At 46.1% G+C, this 13,719-nt stretch overlaps 1 pseudogene; it reads left to right on the top strand.

The window, feature by feature from the left end:
- LOC123360679 lies at positions 1–122 on the top strand (annotated as a pseudogene).
- Positions 123–13,719: the final 13,597 nt, after the last annotated feature.

The raw sequence follows: 13,719 nt of genomic DNA, 5'->3' as shown, positions 1-13,719 counted from the left end.
CTAAATAAGAAGTGGCAGTATCATAGCCAATGAGGTTAATCCGAGGCGTGATTATTGCTAGTTGAAAACTTTTCCCAATGCCCTCAGTTTTCTCTATGAGAAATTGAAATTGTATCTTTGCACTAATATCCCAAATCTGCAAGTCCATCCTCTCAGAGCAGCCCCACACCCTGAGCCCAGGGGAGAATCTCAACTGGTTTGTGCATTTGTAACCCTGGGGCCTGAAGCTGATGAGAGAAAGGGAAGTGAGTGATCTTGGAGGTTTCCGATACCACCTGCTGGGAGCAGAGGGAATTGACTGAACAACATCCTGGCTAATTTTCACCTTGTTCTCTGCCAGCAGGCTCCACTGGAGAGCTCGGGAGTGACTTGACCATGGCAGCACCCTATGTACATTTTGGAGCCATTGGGGTTAAATGTGAGTACTTTTGGGGTTGGGACCCACATGAGAAGGGATGTGCACAAACTGGAGAGAGTCCAGCAGAGGGCAATAAAAATGATTAGGGGACTGGGGCACATGACTTAAGAGGACCTACAGGCCATATCCTGTATGTTAAGCTAAGGCAAAGTTAGCATCTCTATAGTGTGACCTTTTACTCAGAAAGGAAAATTGACCTTTATCTTGTTAATTACAGAGAGAAGTACCCACGCCTGTCTAAGACCTTTACCTAGACCAATCGACAATGGAGAATGGCATAAGGGGTTTTTCAGTGTTGTACCCACTGATAGGGAAAATTTGCCCCACCTGTCCAGCCTAGGTTATTATTTGCTTGCAGCATTTATTGTATTAGGCCCAAAGGCCTATAGTCTAGACAACTGTTATATATAAAGCCAAGGTTTGCATTTCTGCTTTTAATATGTTTATCTGTACAGAGGGCATTCAGGGAAAATGAGGAACCAAAAGAAGGAAATAAGAAAGGAGTGTTCAGCTTGTTTTTAGATTGCTTTATGAATTTTAGCCTGTATAATGTAACCACAAAGAAAGGGTCTTAAGACTGGCAGACCACCAACGAAAACTGCCCAGAAACAATAAAAGGAAACACCATATATGGGAGAAAACTGAAGTAGCTTGCTAATGGTACAATTGATACTCCCAAATAAGGAACTTTTAAGTAAATGCTAATTTGCGGTTTTAACCTTTATAAGCTTGGTAAAATTTGTAACAGGCAGAGGGGAGCTTAACCCTCTCCCTGCATGCATGCTTGTACTATAATAAAAGTGCCTCCGGCTGCCTGATCCAAAATTCAAAGGTGTGGTCAATTTTTCCACAACAATTTGGGGGCTCGTCCGGGATCCACAGATGGCATCCCTGAATCGGAGGACCGCGGGCGGTTCCCTTCCAGACCCCGGGCCCATCTGAAAGGTAAGAGACCTTTTGAAATCTCTGGAGGGGTCTGGAGGAGGACTGATCCGTAGGCTCCGGCTTGGGGTAAGTCACAAGCTGGATCTGAACTTTTAACATCAGGCAGGCCGGACGCCTTTTCTTGAGGTTGGTTTGACCCGTGTAATTCCCGGTGTGGTAACGGGTCCGGAGTTGGTTGGTTGTTTGGTTGTTTGGAAGTGCCGGCAAGCTCAAGCCTCGGACCCGCGCTCCTTTTCGTCCGAGGGAACTGATCGCCTTTTTAGGGGTTCGGGGGTCCCGGAGCCGCCAGGTCGGGAGGGACCAGAGCAGTATTCGCCCTGGCGACTGTGCCAGGAACATGCCTGTATGTGTGAAGGCCATGCGGCCAGTGTGATTGTCGGTTGTGGGAAGATGCCCCGAACCTTCTGCGAAGCGAAAGCTCATGACCGGGAGTGTCTCGAAAGCAAGCCCCACAACCCTGCTTGAAGAGAGACTGTGGAAGCTTCCCCGACTGGCAGGCCTTGGTGAGTGGCTAACCAGTCGAGGTGCATGTACGTCCCCCGTCCCGTTACCCTTTTCCCTCTCCACGTCCCCATGATCCTGTGACCGCTCTTTGAGCACTGCCTTCACCGAAGGCCGCAGGGTCCCTTTGTTTCCTCCCCGGAGCTATAAGCTCCCTTCCCTTCTCGGAGAGGAGGGAAGCCCCAGGGAAACTGCACCGTCGGCTCGGAAGCTGCTGCAGCACCGTTGGCTTGAAGGCTGGTGCTCAGGGCTGAAGAGAGACGTGCGGAGACCACGGGCTTTTCTGTTAGCCCGCCCCCATTACCCGCTTGCCCTGTAGGTTTGGCAGAGGCGGTATGCCGAGCCTCGGAACCTGCTCCCTTGTGTTCCTGCCATGGGCAGGTCAGTGGGCCACTGGTGATAGAACCGGGGCAGTCCTAATAAGCATTCCTTGTGTGATTGGCTTGCGTGAAACCGAGCTGGAGTGAGTATGGGGAACCGAGGGTCAAAAGACCTTCCGCTCCCACCCAAAGGCACGCCTGCTGCATATAGGTATTTAAATTATAATCAGTCGACTGTTAAATACTTAAAGAAATGGAATTGGTATACCAGAGATGATCCAACCCTGCAGTTTCCCCTGGAGGGAAGTTTTGACCTTGACAAGATTGTACACCTCAGGGGTGCACTCCTTGTCAACGCCATGCCTGTGTTGTGAAGGTTGTTTTGTGTTGGTTATAGGTTTGGGGTTAGAACCCCCTCCGAGGTAGAAGCCACTATGGACCCTGGGAAGTGAGTAACCCCAGAGTGGCCCTAGAGATAAGGTTGGCCAAGGCTCTCGTCAGTAATAGGCAGACAGTGGAGGGGCCGTAAAACTAGCTGCCAGTAATTGGAGCTAAAAGCCCGTAGGTGTGTCAGTGAATCCTGAAATAATTAAGAGTTACACCCTGACTGATGGTGACAGGGGCGGAAGGGCACATGGTAAATGTGGTATGTTTTATTGTGTGTTTTGTCTACTGTGCTAGCATGTCTGTTAGGTGTTTTATATTTAGCCCTTTAGGGATGCCTGTCAGCTGGGTTGTAATTGTCTGCCCGGTATCCATAATGGGGGCATGGGGGAATCTAAGCAGATTCCCATGCCAGAGAAGGGCACTCCTGCCACGTATATATACCCAAATTATGGTCCTAGGAAGTAGATAGGAAGCTGCTGCCCAGCCCCCACAGGCCCCGAGGGTAAGAAATATCAAAAAGATTTGTTTTGTGAATTAAATTCTGTAATCACCAAATGGTGTATATCTGGATGTGTCTGATCCCGCTCACAATGAGGTCCTGGCAGGTTTTCAGAAGGATACTCTACAGGAGCAGACCGACCCCGGCCCTTCCTCGTTGCAACAGGAACAGCTGGTGAAGGTCTCTCCCTCCCTGCGGGCATTGTGAGCTGATCATGCCAACCAGGTTGGGCACATTGGGGCTGCCCAACTGGCTGAAATTTTGCCTAAACCCAGCAAGACCACTTCCCAAAGTGTAGTAGAACCCTCTCTCAAAGTAGACCGAGAAGGGAATTTTACTATGCTGTTGATGCTGTTGTTTTTTTTACCTTTCCCATTGTTTGTAGCCCTGCTATTATTCTTTCTTATAATGTACCGGTGCTGAGGTGTTGTTATCGCCTCAAAAGAGGATTGTATCAAGTCCGGACATAGAAAAATGTTGTTATTAAATAAAATGCATCAAGATGTAATGTGGGTATGTAAATAGCTGTATATAAATAGATAAATGGGGGTTCAGTCAAAAGGCCCACCCTCCTTGCTAAATTGGTAGTGAAACAATGCCTGTGCCCATGAAAAGAACTAACGTAGCAAAAAAAAAAAAGGATCGGGCCCATACAAGCAGGCAACCGTAGTTTGAGGAAGTTAAAAGAAGGAAAGTTGGAACTTAACTCTGTAGTTATTGGAGGAAATTAAGCAATAAAACTATATACAATTATTAAAAGAAGGTGTTATGAAAAGAAAAATCTTGGTTTGTTTGCAGTCATTCCTTTGGGAGTGTCTGTGAATAATCCAGGCAAGAGGTTATTTAAGTAAAATCATTTGACTGTAAAAGATAGTAAATTTTGTTAAAACCACGTATGGTAGGTACAACCTGTGTTTTATAATAAATTGGTGTTGTTTTGGGTTGTAAAAACAAACAAACAGAAACTAGTGTTAATTTTGGAATTTAGTATTTAATCCTTAAGGTAATGTAATGTGTTATAAAATTTTGGTAAAAGATTTTAAATCTGTTTTGGTAACAAATAGCAAATAAAAGCTGTAGTAAGTACCCCACACTAAGCCTTAAGGTGGCTCTATGCAATCAACGGTTACGTTGTCAAGGGAAAGCCAAAATGGATTGTGTTTTCCATTTAAAAATCAACATGTATTTAAAAACAGAAGTTAAAAGATAAAAACCATTAAAACCTGACCTGTCTATAAAACAAATACAGGAAATATGGGGAGTAATTTGAGTAATTCCTCAGTTTTGCCTACAATCAGTAAGGGTATTTATAAAGGAAAATTATTTAGATTAATTATATGTTTAAATGTTGTAATTGTAAGTATGTGTTAATTTTAGTAAAGTATTTTCTGTAAAAAGACAAATGCCAAAACTGCTGTAAAACTTTGGCATACCTGTGAGTTGCAACAGTGATTGTGAACTTAATATATTGGACAAATTGTAATAAGTTATGTGCAGCTTCACAGATCTAGTATGGTAACATGCCTTTTGAAGGCCACTCCCAATTGAAAGGCCTAATTAAGCTTTTCTACAATTTGTACCAGGGCACCTAATGCAACTATCAACAGCGCCCTGCTGGCTTTGATTTAGATGGACATTTATTTAATACATAACACAATGTTTAATTATTGCCAGAGACTAATTAAATGTGTTAGGCTTTTTATATACAGTAGCTCTGCTGCTTGCTGAAACCAGAAGGCTGAATCTACATGGAGGTCCACCAGTGAGAAACTACTCTGGCCTCATTCTGAAAGACCCTTATCAAATCCTGTTAATTGCCAACACCGCTGTGAAGTGTCGAGAACTGACTACCTGCCCATGTTTCTCACTGTAATGGCTCTCCGACTGATGATCGGTCTATCCTTCCTTCTGGCGTTGTTGCTCCTTCTAAACAGCAGGAGTGAAGGACAAGGTAAAAATGTGGCAACCTTTCCTTTGTCGGCTGACAGACCCACTGAGCCTTTGAATCTTGCTGAGAAAACAACCTCTCCACCTAAGGACATAATAAAGCCTCCAAGCAAGCAAGGTGATTGTGCTAGTAACCTCTCCCTTGCCGCCTCACTGCCGGACAGCTAAGTGAATTAAGACTACGAAATCTCGAAGAATAGCTTGCGGAAGCTAGCCAAAACTACCTGAAAATGAAACTTGTTAAAGACACCCTGCCTGAACCTGCGGATACTTCATGCCACCCGTTGCAGCCAGGAGATTGGGTCTACCTTAAGGTGCACCAGCGGAAATCCTCCCTGGAACCTCGGTGGAAGGGCCCTCACCAGGTGCTGTTGGTTACTCACATGGCGGTCAAGTACCAGGGATTCCCACGTTGGGTCCACGCCTCTCACTGTAAAAAGGTTACCCCACCTTTGGATCCCACTACGGCACCCTTCGTTCCTGAGGTTCAAGACCAATTCACTAAAAGGGACTATAATCTAGTAGAAAACCCTTTAACACCTGAGCCTCAGGAAAAGGAGCCAAGATATAACCTCAGAAAAAGACTCTAAAGGAAAACTAGGAAAAGACTTATTTCCGATCTGTTAAAAGACTTATTGCAATGGCTGATCCCAGAGCAAAAATCAAAGAATTAGCCATGGTGCGAAAGTAGCTTATGCCGTCCCTTTGGTTTATCTGTGTAACCATGTTTTTTTTTTTGTTGCTTTTAAATTTTCATGATACCCTTATGGTTTTTTTGATACCAGGGAAAGCTAGTGCTCCCGTCACCCCGATCCCTATAACATCTTTAGGTCCCCCCTACGGAAGACCAAACCAACCTTGTGCAAAACAAAACCAACCCCACCCACGAAGCCATGCCCAGCCCTAGAAAAAAGAAAAGGATAGCGCGGTCGGCTGAGGTAAAGAAGGGAACTAAGCCTTTGACCATTAATGATATAAAAAATTGGCCAAGTACCATACCCATATCAAACTATCCCCGAATTGTTGTCAGAACCTAAACCTTCTCTTCCATCAGCCCCAACTAGAAAAATTGTTCCTACACTCCATCCCCATCCCCACCGGGAAAAGAAAATGACCTTTGACAATTTTACATGGCCTAGGCCCTGTCTTATTAACAATTTATTCTCTTATTGTTCAACCAAATTATTTTTTTTCGCTTAAGGCCACCTCTATCAACGGATAGTGGAGTGGGAACCTTTGGGAACTGTACATATCCATTTTATTACATGTACTTTTATCCAGTTGACCCCCACACATACTATTAACAAGACCACATCCAAGCAGGGTGTCCAAGTCCACCCCCAGCAGTTGTGGTATGAAACCTTAGAAACTATTGACCCCGAGGGATTTAAATGGACTATACTTAATGCCACATTAGGGACTATTAGGTTTATATTGCCTTTAACTCATTTTCAATTTGCCGCCATTTATCCTAATTGTTCCCGGGGGGGAGGCCGTCCCACTATTGTTACAACGCGTTTGGATTCGTAAGTCTACAAAAAGGAGGGATCTTGCTAACACATTGTGGAAAGGGGCAGTTAGTGTTGCCTCCGCTTGGAGTGTTTATAAGCCCCATCAATATGAAAGCAGATTGGGACAATTGGAACAAGCGGCAGGATTTATTTCCGAGGCACAGATCACTGGGGTCGGGGCTGGGGTTGGAGAACTGCATTTAATCTCCGCCCTTAGTGTCATCACCCAAAGCGTGTTTAGCCGTATGATCCAGCGTGTCTCTGATGCTGGGAAGGCATTGCAGTGGGATCAGGCATGCTCAGAAGTTCGGGATTTCCTGAATGACCAGCTCATGGCCATTCAGAGTGATCTTGAGCACCAGGCTTGGCCCACGGCCCTTACAGACATCTCAGGAGTACCATCTGACCTGTGGTCATAGAGACATAATTGGAAATTTTCTGGGTAAAAGTGTGTGCATTCACAGTGCTCCTTCCAAGCATATGGACCGGTTAAAGGAAGTGTGGGCTTCCACATACCAAATCCTGCCAGGCCCGTGGGAAGGATGCATGTAAGATTGGGTGATTCACCAAGACATTTGGGAAATCAAGCCACCTGATATGCCTAGCCAATTCATAGTCAGTGCTCGTAAAATAACAATATTTGGATTAGGATAGGAAACCAATGGACGCTCTCGCCATTAGAACCCCCACAGCTTTAGTGTGTATGTAAACTGAAGCCAGGAGAAGTTGTCACAGTTAATGATAACTTTTGTTGGAAGGGTATAGAACAAGAAACTATCCTGACAGGACACCTGCTTCTCTAAGCTAATGATAGTTGTGTGCTTGTAGAGACCACCATTTACAAGACATACATTTAATCTTATCACTGCTGCAGGCAGTCATATATTGTATTTGGCCTAAAAAGAGTAATTTTGTAACTAATCCTTTAGATACCCTTAGATCCTTAAATGCCCTTTAGCTGGATTACCCTAGTGCCTGACTGGTTCCAGAATTTGTTTGTAGTCTTACCAAAAGTACAAAATTTCTGAACTTCAATGGCAAATTTATATATTTTAGACTATATATCAAATTAAAAATAATGCTTTTTATATAGCCTATAGGGTTTTATTTTATATACAAAATATGATGTTTTGTGTCTCGTTTTAATTGCCATAGGAATGTTATTGTTTTATTATTATTGTTTGGTATGGGGTTATGTTATTGTTGCTTTTGTAATGGATGCATTTATTATTGCTTGCCTAGTCCTAAACCTGTTAGCTTTAATGTATAAGAGCAAGTGAAGCTTATGATTGTTAATGAATTTTATGGCCCTTAAAACCCCCTCATCAAATAGCCCTTGTCCCATTAAGAGGATTAGATGTAGACCCCTGTTCTCCTGACTCCCATTTTTATAATTACCTAAACATGCCTTCCGTTAATAAATGTAACTCCTTAGAAAACCCCCGGGAAACCGAAGTCGTTGATTCCGAAATTCAGGAATTAATGCAAATCCAAATTTAATATGTTGATGCCAAAGGAAATATTGGCATCAAAAAGGAGGGAATGATAGGGAAAATTTGCCCCACCTGTCCAGCCTAGGTTATTATTTGCTTGCAGCATTTATTGTATTAGGCCCAAAGGCCTATAGTCTAGACAACTGTTATATATAAAGCCAAGGTTTGCATTTCTGCTTTTAATATGTTTATCTGTACAGAGGGCATTCAGGGAAAATGAGGAACCAAAAGAAGGAAATAAGAAAGGAGTGTTCAGCTTGTTTTTAGATTGCTTTATGAATTTTAGCCTGTATAATGTAACCACAAAGAAAGGGTCTTAAGACTGGCAGACCACCAACGAAAACTGCCCAGAAACAATAAAAGGAAACACCATATATGGGAGAAAACTGAAGTAGCTTGCTAATGGTACAATTGATACTCCCAAATAAGGAACTTTTAAGTAAATGCTAATTTGCGGTTTTAACCTTTATAAGCTTGGTAAAATTTGTAACAGGCAGAGGGGAGCTTAACCCTCTCCCTGCATGCATGCTTGTACTATAATAAAAGTGCCTCCGGCTGCCTGATCCAAAATTCAAAGGTGTGGTCGATTTTTCCACAACACCACAGAATTAACATGTACACCACAAGGGAACTTATGTGCATATGTACATGTCATCAACACGCACAAACATACTAGCCTATGAAGTAAGCGTACCCTAACGTTTTGTGGGTAAGGAATGAAATTTGGGCATAGGAGGAAGGATTTCCGGCACTTGTGCCCTATAAAAGAGGTAACCCACCTCGCTAGAGCACATCGCTCTATCATTCTGTCTTACTTCCTCCACTCTCTCTCTATCTAATATCAGTAGGCTGTACTTGTTCTTAAACTTTAAGTTTCAAAGTAACTCGGCTAAGCTCGGTTTCCCTAAGTTTTTATTCTTTGTTTATTAGGATTTGATTTTAAGTTTAACTTATTCAAGTAAACCCAAAGTAACATTAGCTTTTTCTAAGCACTGCATCTTTCACTCAAGAATTGAGAAACCTGAACTGCAAGGCTGGTTCTGTGTCTCTTACCACCAGGTTATCAAGGAAGGGTGTGAGTATATTAACCAAAACTGTGTTGCATATAATGCCATATGTATCTTTTGAATAGCAGTAATGCAACTGTAACTTTATAACTCAATTAAATTAAATAAAATGTAAACTAATAAATTAAATTTTCATCATATTTTCCAAATTAATATTATTAGTACACCCTAAATCAGGCTACATGGGACAGAGAGTTGGAGTGCAGGGGGATGAGAGCACTGGCTCTGGGGGTGCAGGCTTTGGGGTGGGGTTGGAATGAGAGGTTCAGGGTGCAGTAGAGGGCTCAACGTTAGGGCAGAGAATTGGGCTGTGAGGGCTCTGGAACAAGGCCAGGAAAAAGAGAATTGAGGCGGGTCTGTGTCCCAGCTCTGCTAAGGGCCTTGGCTGATTTTCCCAAAGTGCTTCCTTCTGAATCCAGCACATTGGCCCCCCCCCCGCCCCCGGTCACTGCCCACCCCCGTGTGGGGGCACCAGCACTGTGCCGGGTCGTGATGGGAAATTGTCCAAGCTGGCCCAGGAGAGACGTGTGTGTCCCTGCTGCCCCCTGCTGGTGGGGCTGAGCCCCGCTGTGTGTGTGGTGGCTTTGCAGGATTTTGTATCCTGCAGCAAGTGACACACACACACAGACACATTGATGCACAAAGGGACTCACGCAATCCCAAGAACACTCACACACAACACACCCTGAGGGGCATGCTAGCCCAACCCGCAAAGAGAGAAACAATCACACCCCCAGCCACACTCACAATCACACACAGACACACACACACCAGAATATTCGCAATTGTGCTCAGAGACACAACCGCACACAGTTCACTCCCACTGCTCCCAACACAAGGACCTCCTGCCCCACACAGCGTGTGCCGAGGCCTGTGGAACTCACTGCCACTGGACTGCTACCCGTGAGAATGGACCTTTCCAGGAGACCAATAGACATGGCCGTGGCGACAGAGGGGGCTGGCTCCCAGGGTCTGACCGGGGCTGAGACTGGTTCTTACCTAGAGGGGTCTATCCAGCCGGGGCAGCGTGACCCACACACAAACCCACCAGAAGTGCCTTTCTTAGCGGGTCTCCCAGGCCATCCCCCACCCTGCCCCGGTTGGGTAACAAAGGGGCAGTACAGGACTCTGGGCCGTGTCACAACCCGGCCCCAGCCCCTCGCTCCCACATGCTGGCGAGTTGGGTAACTGCCGAGGGATTGCACAAGAGAGAGTCAGAGCCAGGGAGAGAACCCAGGAGTCCTGGCTCCCCCCCGACACACACTCTAACCACTGGACCCCACTCCCCTCCCAGGGCTGGAGATAGAACCCAGGAATTCTGACCACCAGCCCCCCTCCCCCGCTCTGACCACTAGACCCCACACTCCCCTTTTAGATTTTAGTCCCGCTGCCTCTTCTATCCACCCACCCCACCTGTCCATCCCTTTGCTGCAGGTTTTTGGGGTGTCACCCCTGCTCTGCACTCCCCCAGTGCAGCCCAAGGCTTTTCCTCCCCCCAGCCACACATCCTCTCCCCCCTCGTGCTGGATCATCTGCTTGGCCCCCTGCCCCCTCTCGGGGCGCGCTGTGCGGCGTGGCTGGGGATTGTGCAATGGCCCAGCACCAGGCAACGCAGAATGTAAACCACAGGTCCTGCCCCACCTCACCTGAACTGCTCTCCAGGTGCATCGCAGCCCAGTGCCCCGCACCTGGGCCCTCCTGCCCCACAGGGGGTGAGCTGCAGCCGCCGCCACACTCCGCAGAGGGGAGAAGGGTCAGGCCAGCCAGCCCTTGTAAGATGGGGAAATCACCACTGGGGTCGACGGTATGGGGGCTGTGACATACAGAGAAACGGTTGTTGCACCGGCAGAGGGCAGCTGAGCATTCGCACACACATACACGCACACACAATTGCAAACATACAGAAACAAATATGTATCCAGCCACACACACACATGGACTATATTGTATGGACTATATTGTCGTCTTTGCTTCTCTGTGCTAATCTAAGGACTTTCCATGCTGTGTTTCAGTTGACTAATAAACCCTGCTCTGTTTTAACAGTCTGCCCAGTGTCACAGCACAAACTTGCTCTGTGCATTGACTGAGGAACAGTCTCTGAACAGGAGTGTCGTTCAGCTGGGCCTGTTGGCAGAGCTCACAGGTGGAAATAGGAGTGTTGAAGCCAGAGGAATAGCAGCAATTTCCGGAAAACACTGGCCCTAGTCATAACATTAAATACAATAGTCTCAAGATCTATACCTGTGTTCATCAGATCTGTCCCTCTGCCTTCACATAGTTCACTCTGCTGGTGGGTTCCACCTCTTCCCTCATCTGTGTCTGTCTTGTCTAGTTAGACTGTAAATTCTTCAGGGCATGGGCCATCTTCTATTCTGGGTTTGTGCTGTGCCCAGCACAACAGGGGCCCATGGTTTGTTGGATCTTAGGCACTAAGGTCATGAATGTGAGTTATAATAATAACTCTCCTGCCACTTTGAGTCAAGGAAGCCGGCCTTGGGGTGTTACGTCTTAAAAATGAGCTGGGGTTAAAACCGTGGAATATTCCTTGTGACAAGTATCCCACAAATTCCACTGACCTCCCTTGTTTTCTTTCCCTTCCCAGGGTTTCCAGTTTCCAAACCTGATGTGATCTCGCAGCTGGAATGAGGGGAAGAGCCGTGGGTCTCAGACCTCTATGGCTCTAGAAAAAAGTGCTCCCGAGAGCTGTGTGCACAGGTGAGGAATTGGGTGAACCATCTCAACAACTGTCTGTGAATACAGGAAACCTTTGGGATGCCCTACACAGACTCTGCAAGTTGTAAGCGCTCCAAGTTCAGGATTGTTCCCTGCAGATGTGGAATCATTAGGCAGATGTCACTCATGGCTTCCCTCCTATCCTGACTGACAGTTGGCAGCAGGTCCCTCCCCAATCTCACTTTCCCCTGAGAGTTCTGGTGAGATGCAGACCCAGAACGGATCCCTTCCTCTCTCTGCTCTGGGGAATGGTTTGGGGAAAATCAGCTCCTGATAGCTTTGATCTCTCCCGCACGTATTTTGGTTTGTTCACACCTTTTTCCATTCCTCTCTCTGAGATTTCTTTTCTCTCCGGCACAGGGAGTGACCTATGTCTGGATTCTCTCTGTCTCCCATCAGGTGATGGGATGGCGAGTGGGAACGAGGAGACACCCCAGCAGGAAGATGCTGAGCAAGTAGAACCACATGGGACGTTATCAGAAAGATCCAAAGGAAATGTTTCCGGGAGTTGTGCACTCCCAGAAAAAGCAAAAGCCTGTGAGACTCAGCAGAGTCCAGAGGAAAACTTCAGTAGCCACTCAGCCCTTATTACACGCGAGAGCATCAACTTGGAAGAGACACACTACACATGGCATGAGTGCGGGAAAAGCTTCAATGGGAGCTCAGACCTTCTCACACATCAGAGAATCCACAGGGGAGAGAAGTCCTACACGTGCTCTGAGTGCGGGAAGAGTTTTAAGCAGAGCTCTGCCCTGATCACACATCAGAGAATCCACACAGGGGAGGTGCCCTACACATGCTCTGAGTGTGGGGAACGCTTCAGTTATAGCTCAGCCCTCGTCTCTTATCAGAGAATCCACAGTGGAGAGACGTCCTACACGTGCTCTGAGTGTGGGAAAAGTTTCAATCAGAGCTCAAACCTTGTTAGACATCAGAAAATCCACATATGAGAGACCTGTAAGAAATGCCTTGATTCCGGCTGGACAAAGATTGTTTTTAAAAAAATCACAATTGCGAATTCTCACAGAGCGACCTTTGCACCATGTTCCCCGTGGTCTCTCAGCTCCCCTAGATGAGTTGCCTGCTTCTGCCTTTTGCAGCTCCCTGTTCTTTACTCCCCATCACCGTCCCAATCCCCCTGTTGTTCAGCTCGTTAGGTCAGTATTTTTTCTAAAGGGCTGGGAAGACGAGTCCCTAGCAAATGGCTTGGAACTAAGCACGATACCCCTGCATTTGGCTACCAAAGCAGTTGTGGCCCGGGCCCTGCAGGAGGTGACTCCTGAGGATATCGCCTTCCTAATCAGGTGCGTGTTGCCGATTATTTGGGAAATGCAATTCCTGTCTAGGTAGGGATGGGGAAAATGGAAGTGATGTTTCTGTTCAGTTCACCCCTGGGAGATGCTGCAAATATGCAGAAAATGAAATCCGTGTTGAATGTGACATAGCTGCAGAAAGAGACCTGTTTTCCATAGAGACCTGACATTTGGTGTTTTACAAGGATTCTAAGCCTCACCTGAATTTAGTCCCTAACTTAAATCTGTGCCACCAGATTAAAGAAATGAAAGGGCATATTTGGGGGAGTTGTACCTCACTATCGGTATTGATACATTGTGTGGTTGGTGAAGAATTCTACACCAGAGACGTGTAAAATTACTCCAAGAAAGGTCAAAGATTCAACAAGAACTCAGGGAGAAACTGCAGATTTTGATTTTCACCCCAGAGATGGAAGCTATGGTGACCTGTGGCCCAGGTAAACTATTTTTAGAACGCTGCTCCCTAGTTAAGTGGCATTGATCACACTCCTAAAGGATGCCATGATTAAATTGGGAACAACTGTCTTTTACCATTTGGATCCAAAGTTTCATGAAGCACAGAGAGAAACAGCTGATTCCTTCCGA

The sequence above is a fragment of the Mauremys mutica genome, unplaced genomic scaffold (genome assembly GCF_020497125.1).
Source record: "Mauremys mutica isolate MM-2020 ecotype Southern unplaced genomic scaffold, ASM2049712v1 Super-Scaffold_100292, whole genome shotgun sequence".
Classification (NCBI taxonomy): domain Eukaryota; kingdom Metazoa; phylum Chordata; order Testudines; family Geoemydidae; genus Mauremys; species Mauremys mutica.
Note: the sequence above shows the minus strand (reverse complement) of the source record. Positions and strands in the feature narration are given on the sequence as shown.